The 7,789-nt window shown below is 37.6% G+C and overlaps 1 pseudogene; it reads right to left on the minus strand.

Annotated features, from left to right (window-relative positions):
• Positions 1-1,094: 1,094 nt before the first annotated feature.
• LOC116094399 lies at positions 1,095-2,179 on the minus strand (annotated as a pseudogene).
• Positions 2,180-7,789: the final 5,610 nt, after the last annotated feature.

Genomic DNA, 7,789 nt, shown 5'->3' on the forward strand with positions numbered 1-7,789 from the left:
TAATGACTTTCAAGTTTATGAGCTAGGCAGTAGTGAAATCCTATGGCAGTTGGTTAGCAGACTGGGTAATGACAGTAAACAGAGTAAGGTTCAATGTTAGAGAAGTTGGGAATAAAACTATTCAAGTCCAAGGATTTAAAAGTTCTGACTACTTTTAAACAGCAACAAAAAAGATCACATTGATAGAAAAAAGGGGATGTTTTCTGATATGCTTCTAACCTTGCCTTTATGAGTGAGGTAAGCCTTCATGATAGGAACTATTTTTTTATTAGATATTTTCTTTATTTATATTTCAAATGTTATCCCCTTTCCTCATTTCCCCTCTGAAACCTCCATCCCATCCCCCATGCCACTGCTCACTAACTCACCCAAGCCCACTTCCCTGTCCTGGCATTCCACTACACCAGAGTATAGAGCCTTCACGGGACCAAGGACCTCTCTCCTCTCGTTGATGTCCTACAAGGCCAGATAGGAACTATTTTAATTGCTTCATTTATATTATCTTCTTTAATCCTTATTAATGGTGCCATAAAGTAAGGAAGTTCCTACTTTTGTCTTATGGTACAAATGAAGATGCTCGATATAAGGTGAAAAACTTTCTCAAGGGAACAAAATTCACTGAACTTTGGATGAGGATCCAGTGAGTCTCACTCCAGGGCTAAGTATATTTCACATTCATTCTGCAGTAAGTAGATCTCACAGGTGAACTGCTACCATTTTTCCACAGTGACACGTCAGTGACAGAAAGTTAGTTTGTTGTTATTTGCATTCGAGGTACATATCAAAGGGAAATAGTCATTCCTGGCACCGAATTAGAATCTATGATTAGATTTTTATACTGTGACCTATCACAATTAGAAGTCAAACTTTTCCTAATATCTTCTCCAAAATACAAACCAGATTTCTTCCTTCCTTCTTTCCTTCCTTCCTTCCTTCCTTCCTTCCTTCCTTCCTTCCTTTTGTTTCTTTCTTTCTTTCTTTCTTTCTTTCTTTCTTTCTTTCTTTCTTTCTTTCTTTCTTTCTTTCTTTCTTTTTCCAGTGAGCTATCAACTTTTATTGGTCCCTCAGTCTCCAGGGGCTCCCTCCTTCTCCACTTAGTGCCTCAGAACACTGGTGTCGTTGGTCTTGGACACCATTTTACCATCCACGATCTTTGGGGTAGTTGTCCTCTGCACAGTTTGCATGGAGTTGCTGGAGGCCAGGGCATCGTTGAGACTGAAATCTTCCCCATCCTTCAACAAGCGGTGGTAGGTAGCAATCTCCGCCTCAAGCTTGACCTTGATGTTCAACAGGGCTTCATATTCCTGGGTCTGGCGCTGCCTCTCTGCCCGAGTTTGTGCCAGCTCTGACTCCAAGTGCAGAAGGACCCTATTGAGCTGCTCCATCTGTGCCTTGTATTGGGCCTCCACATCCCCATCCCCGAGGCTGTTCTGCAAGTTAATGTTCTGGTTTTTCATGGAGTCCAGATCAATCTCCAAGGTCTGGAGGGTACGTCTCAGCTCGGTGAGTGTGGTCTCAGTGTCCCTGATTTCGGCAGACTTGGTGGTGACGACTGTGGTACTCTCCTCAATCTGCTGAGACCAGTACTTGTCCAGTTCCTGACGGTTCTTCTGAGCCAGCGCTTCATACTGGGCGCGGATGTCTGCCATGATCTTGCTGAGGTCCTGAGATTTGGGAGCATCCACTTCCACAGTCAACCCAGAACTGGCAATCTGGGCTTCCAGACCTTGGACTTCCTCCTCATGATTCTTCATCATGAACAGCAGTTCTGCCTTGAGTGCTTCAGTTTCTGTCTCCACCTGCAGCCTTGTGATATTGGTGTCATTGACCACCTTGTGGAGTCCACGGATGTCGCTCTCCACAGACTGGTGAATGGCCAGTTCTGTCTCATACCTGACTCTAAGTCATCAGCGGCAAGATGGGCATTGTCGATCTGCAGGACCATGCGGGCATTGTCCACAGAATTCGCAAAGATCTGAGCCTTCAGGTCTTCGATGGTCTTGAAGTAATGTCCCCAGTCTCTGACGCCCTCGGGCCCCTTCTTCTCCAAATGTTCCCGGATTTTGCTCTCCAGTCTCCGGTTCTCAGTCTCCAGGCTCTTCACCTTGCCTATGTAGCGGGCCAGGCGGTCGTTTAGGTCTTGCCTGGTCCTCCCAGTTTGAAAATCAATATTAACCATCAGAAAAACAACAAAAAAAATTTAAGAAATGTCAAAAAGAAAACATCAAAAAACAAAAAGAGCTTTTGACAAAGTTAAGATACAACTTTGCAACACATTGTAGAAATAATTTGAATGACATGTAAAGTAAGACCACAATTTAGCATTACCACAGTAAAATTTATTCCAGGCCGGAATCATCAGAGATTCAACTTTGTGGGTTAAATATAAAGAAAACAGAATCTAATAAAGTCTCAGATACTTCTCAAGAACAGTACTGTAAGTGCAGTTCCCATCTGTTGAAGGAGGAAGATTCTCTGATGATGGCTGAATAAAGCACTGACCTATGAATGTAGCAGAATAGTGTTAGAAGTCATTTTATTGTTTCTTTTTCTTTTGTTTTTGTTTTTATTTTGTTTTGTTTTGTTTTTTTTGGACCAGTAGTATTTGGTTTAACCATAGCTTTCTGGGCTATCTAGTCTCCGAGTCATAATCACGCAAGCAATATTGAATATGGGTTGCATCTCATAGAGCAGGCTATAAATAGGATGTTCATTAGTTACTCACATAAGTTCTGTCACACCAGTGCCCAAGCATATTTTTAGGTATGACAGACTGTAGATCAGAGATTTTGTGGCTGAGTTAACCTTTACATTCTTTTTGGGTCACCTGTAGAGTGCCTTCCTGTACCAAAGACTCTAGAACATAGACTGAAGGTTCTCTGAAGGCACTGGCTCAACCTCTCAGTGTCCACTGAGATGTGTGTGTGTTGTCTCTATCAATAGAGCCTTACTGTCAATTTGTGGAGAGCAACCCATTCTCTTGGCATCAGTTTGGATTGCTTAGGGATTTCTATGGGACTCTTTTGGGCAACAACTAAATTAGATGCAACCCAGTCGCACTACTAGAAACTTCATTTGGTAATAAGAGGTGGCTAGTTGGGACTCTGTCTTCCTCATTTTTTGGAGACTTCTTTATATTTTAGGATGGATCCATTGCACTAGTTTTTCTTACCACCTCTCAAAATGCCTCCCAAATTCCAGCTGTTTCTCCCTACATTCCCTCTGTCTACCCTATTTTGCCCTCTCCTTCCATTCCTGATTTTCTCACTCCCATCCCTTTGTGTATCTAGCCCACCTATAAAAACTATTCTATTTTTTTTCCTAGAGAGATCTATGTGTCTCCCTAGTCCCTTCCTCTACTCCTAACCCATCTGAGTCTTCAAATTTTGGCTTTTGTACTATTTATTCAGTCTCTACTATCTACATTTAAGTGAATACATACCATATTTATTTTCTGGGTCTGAGTTACCTCACTCAGGATGATTTTTTTTTCTAATTTCATACACTTGCCTACAAATGATAGCGTCATTTTTTTTAATAGTTGCAAAATATTCCATTGTGTAAGTGTATCACATTTTCTTTATTAATCTATTGAGGGACATCTAGGTTGTTTCTAGTTTTTGGATATTATGAGTAGAGGAGCAATAAACATGGTTGAGAAATTATCTTTGTGGTAAAATGAAGAACTTTTTGTGTATTTTCCCAAGAGTGGTATAGCTGGGTCTTGAGGTACGTTAATTCCCATTAGGGGTAGGATATTTGGCTGGTGATTTGATTAATAAAAATCTTAGAATACTTGTTATTGTCTAAGTATTTTATGTTAATTTTACAGAGTTTGTTTAAGATTTAAATGTCAGTTTATAGTGGTTTTGCTGTGAAGTTCAAAGTCTTTACTTACCAAAATGTTACATTTTGGGGACATGTTTTATTACTGTTGTTTTGCTAATTTTTTAATTTAATTTCTTGAGAAATAATGAATGAATTGATAGTATAATAAAATGTTTTGATTACTTTCATATAATAGAAACAACATGAATATGAGAAAGGACTTTTTCTTAGGGAACATTTGTGTCCTTTGAATCCTTAATATGAACTTTAGAAAATGAGACAGAGTTCCAAACACCACAGACAATTTGGGCTACTTATGTATATAGAAAAACCATATGACATTTGTCTTTTAATGTAATAATAAAGAATTATCTGTAAGTGACAAATTGTGGTATGCCAGTTTCATGCCACAGTTAATCATGTCAGGAAACAGCAGCCCATTCCTTTGACTACCTGATAGCCTGCCCCCAGGTAGCCACTTTCTTCTCCCACTGTTTCCCATAAGACTCAGAGGATTTTAAAGCTGTATAAAATAATGTGTTATTAAAGTTGATGCAATTCAAGTCCACATAATTCAAGACCATGCATAAAATTTACTCAGGGGATTTACAAAGAAATCACTTGATAAAACTGTGACATTTTTATTTAAATCAAAATTCTCACTGACTTTTTAAGACCAAAGATCCTGCAGTAAAATCCAAAGAGCAAGGGGCAAACTGTGAGCATATGTATGTTTATGTATAAGGTAAAGATTCTAAAATTGACAGGGTATAAATCAATATTTATTGTTGAATTGAAAGACAGCCTCCATTTTTATATTTTTAATCAGTAAAAATGCCATGCCAGTCTGTAATACATTAAATATCTTGGGAATGTGGAACACATGAACTAAACATCTTCTGCTTGCATATTCATAAAGGCAGCAACATATAACTTTGCTACTTAGGAATAATTGTTAACTCAATGTTTTTTGAGAACCTCTGACACCAGGTTATGTGTGGCAGGGTCCTAAGACCTGCAAAGGGGGTCTGAGAGACCATTCTGTGAAACTGATTAAGAAGGTAAACCTATGTTACAGTAGAGATTGAGGAATGATGGATATGTCTGAATTTTGTGAGGTCAGCTGAGGAAGATTATGTGTACAGTAGGGCTAGCCAGCAAAGCTAGAGGATGAAAGTGACCCAAGCCCTTTGGAGCTCACGATTTCATCAATGACCTAGAAGATGAACATGGAACTGTAAGACTTTATTTGTCATATTGGATTTTTATATTGGTTTGATTCAGTCTTTCCTTGTTGTGTCTCCAATGGTGATCCCATGCCATTGTATGCTGAAAGTATGGAGCATGTTTTTGGGTTATATAAAGGCTTACTGTTAAGAAATAATCTTAGTCTCAAAAATAGACTCTCAACTTAAACCATTGACTAATGCTGGATCTGTTAAAGACCATAGCACCACAGCAAATTTTGCACTTAGCCTGAATACATTCTGTTGTATGAAATAGCCGAGTCCATGTCTGCTGGGAATAGACATTAAGGTTTACAAATGATGACTAGATGTCTCATTGACAAAAGTGGAACTCATGATGGCTAATATTATCAACTTGACAGTATAGAATTACCTAGCAAAGAAGTCTGTAGGCATTTCTGTGAGGAAGATTCTAGATGACATGAACTGAGGCAGGGAGATTCACTTTAATTGAAGGTGGCACCATTTAAAGGGTTAGGGTCCTGGGGTGGATAAAAAGGGATCAGTGAACTGAGCAACAGCATTCTTCTCTGATTCCTGGCTACCCACACAATGTGAACAGTTGCCTTCTGCTTTTCGGCAGGATCTTCATTTTAATGGCGACTACCATCCCCCACCCCATTTAAACTCTTCCTTCCTGAAATTGCTTGCTTACTTTTTTTAAGCTATTTTGTTGCAAGCAGTGAGAAAAGTTACTATTTCAAGCACTTGAGAATACCTTAGGCCTGACCCTGTGCTCCACTTACCAAGGCATTGAGAAAACAGCCATATACTTCTTAATAAAAACAAAAGAATTTCAACCCTCAAACTTAATGGAAATTATCATTACAATCTAGGATCTTATTGTATTGAATTGGTATAATTTTATCTGCAGAATATCATCGAAGCTTTGGCTCTGGTAAATTGTAAATATGAATTTAAAAGTTCTTTATGTGCAATGTATTTCTTTTAAATTGTTTCTAAGAATAATTTTTGAATATGAAGAAAAATTAACAATGTTTCAAATCATCTAGTTATGATAAAGAAAATGGCAAAATCAATGTTTTGTTATTTATTTATATTTATTTATATATTATATATTATTTATATTTACTATTATTTGTTTTATTATAAAATTAGTGTGTATGTTTTTGTGTTGCATTTAGGTGGTCATATATTTTATGGCTTTCACATGAACTCAGAGACAAATCTGTGGAGTTGGATCTCTCTTTCTGTCTTTCCATTGGGACAAGATAAAATGGCCTTGAGTTCTAATACATGATGTCACTCAGCAGAGTGAATGTATCTCCAGGATTGCTGTTTGATGACCTAATTATGGAGCACAAATTCATTCTTACTTAAGAACACTGACTGCTCTTTCAGAGGTCTTGAGTTCAATTCCCAGCAACCATATGGTGGCTCACAACCTCTCTTGTTGTATTACGCTACAAACACCTACTGACTGTTCTGCAGAGAATTCTTGAACTGCTTGTTATCACTCACAACCCAAAGATACAGAAGTCATTTCTTAATATAGGACATATTAGTGTCTGTAGTAGTCACAGTACTTTGCCCAGATTCTTTCTTCAGCACCTGTGATCATCATGCACAAAGAAAGTCTGTGAGCGATCACAATGGAGATGGCCAGGACATCTCCTAGGATTGTTCCCTAAGAAGACCATCTTATGAGTAAGTCCCTTCTAAAGTATGCTGAGCCACAGGCTTTCTTATTTAGAAAGAAAGGACATATGTCTTATGAACGCACTTATCTTTTGAGTGAGTAGGTTAAATACAAAACATGTTTCATTGTTGCTAGTGATATATTTTGAGGCAGTCACAGTTTCAGTGCAATGGTAGGATCTAATCCTGTCTCCATACTCAAGGATAGGTCAGAGAAGCAATTACTGAGATAAAATTCTCATAGAGCAAAAGATTACAAATATAATGGGAGAATTTACATTGAAAAGGCTTAAGGTGGATTCAGGTTTTTTTCTCTCTCTAAATTTTCAAACAACAAAAATTTTTTTTTTAAAGTATACACTAATAACAGTAAATCTGCAAACTACTATTGTTACAAGCTGACTTTCAGAGCCTTTTTTCTTTATAATCTTTATACATGGAAAAACCTAGCAAGTGCCTTAAAATGCCCCTCAGGCTTACTACATTAAAAAAATTCATAAAAGTAACAAGCCTATTATAAATCAGCTAGTAGGTAGCAAGAATAAAATATTTGTACCTTAAAAATATCAGATAGTAGAAATTCAGATATAGCATGTGTAGCAATGTTAAAAAGAAGCACCACTTTTTTTTTTTTTTTGTTTAAAGTCTTATCATAATACCTCAGGAAAAATTATATATACAGAGTTGATATAAATTCTCACACCAGAGTTTTGACCTCATCTCTTCTGTGTACCTTGTTGCACATGCTTGTTCTTAAATTCATCCTGATTTTCTCTTGGACATTTGTGTTATATGTAAGAGACATCATGCTTCTCTGCACTAAGGTAGTGACCTAAGTTTTTATTGTGTGCAAATTTGTACTTTAGAAACATTTTCTAATCTGATCATAATGGTTACCAAATTCTTAATGAGAAATGCTTTTACCTATGTTGAACAGTCTAGTCTGTCTGATTGCCATCACATTTTCTGTATCCAGAAGAAAAAGGAAGGGGAAGAGGATGAAGAGATAGAGGAAGAGGAGATAGAGGTGAAGAAGAAGAAGAAGAAGAAGAAGA

The sequence above is a fragment of the Mastomys coucha genome, unplaced genomic scaffold (genome assembly GCF_008632895.1).
Source record: "Mastomys coucha isolate ucsf_1 unplaced genomic scaffold, UCSF_Mcou_1 pScaffold16, whole genome shotgun sequence".
Lineage (NCBI taxonomy): Eukaryota > Metazoa > Chordata > Mammalia > Rodentia > Muridae > Mastomys > Mastomys coucha.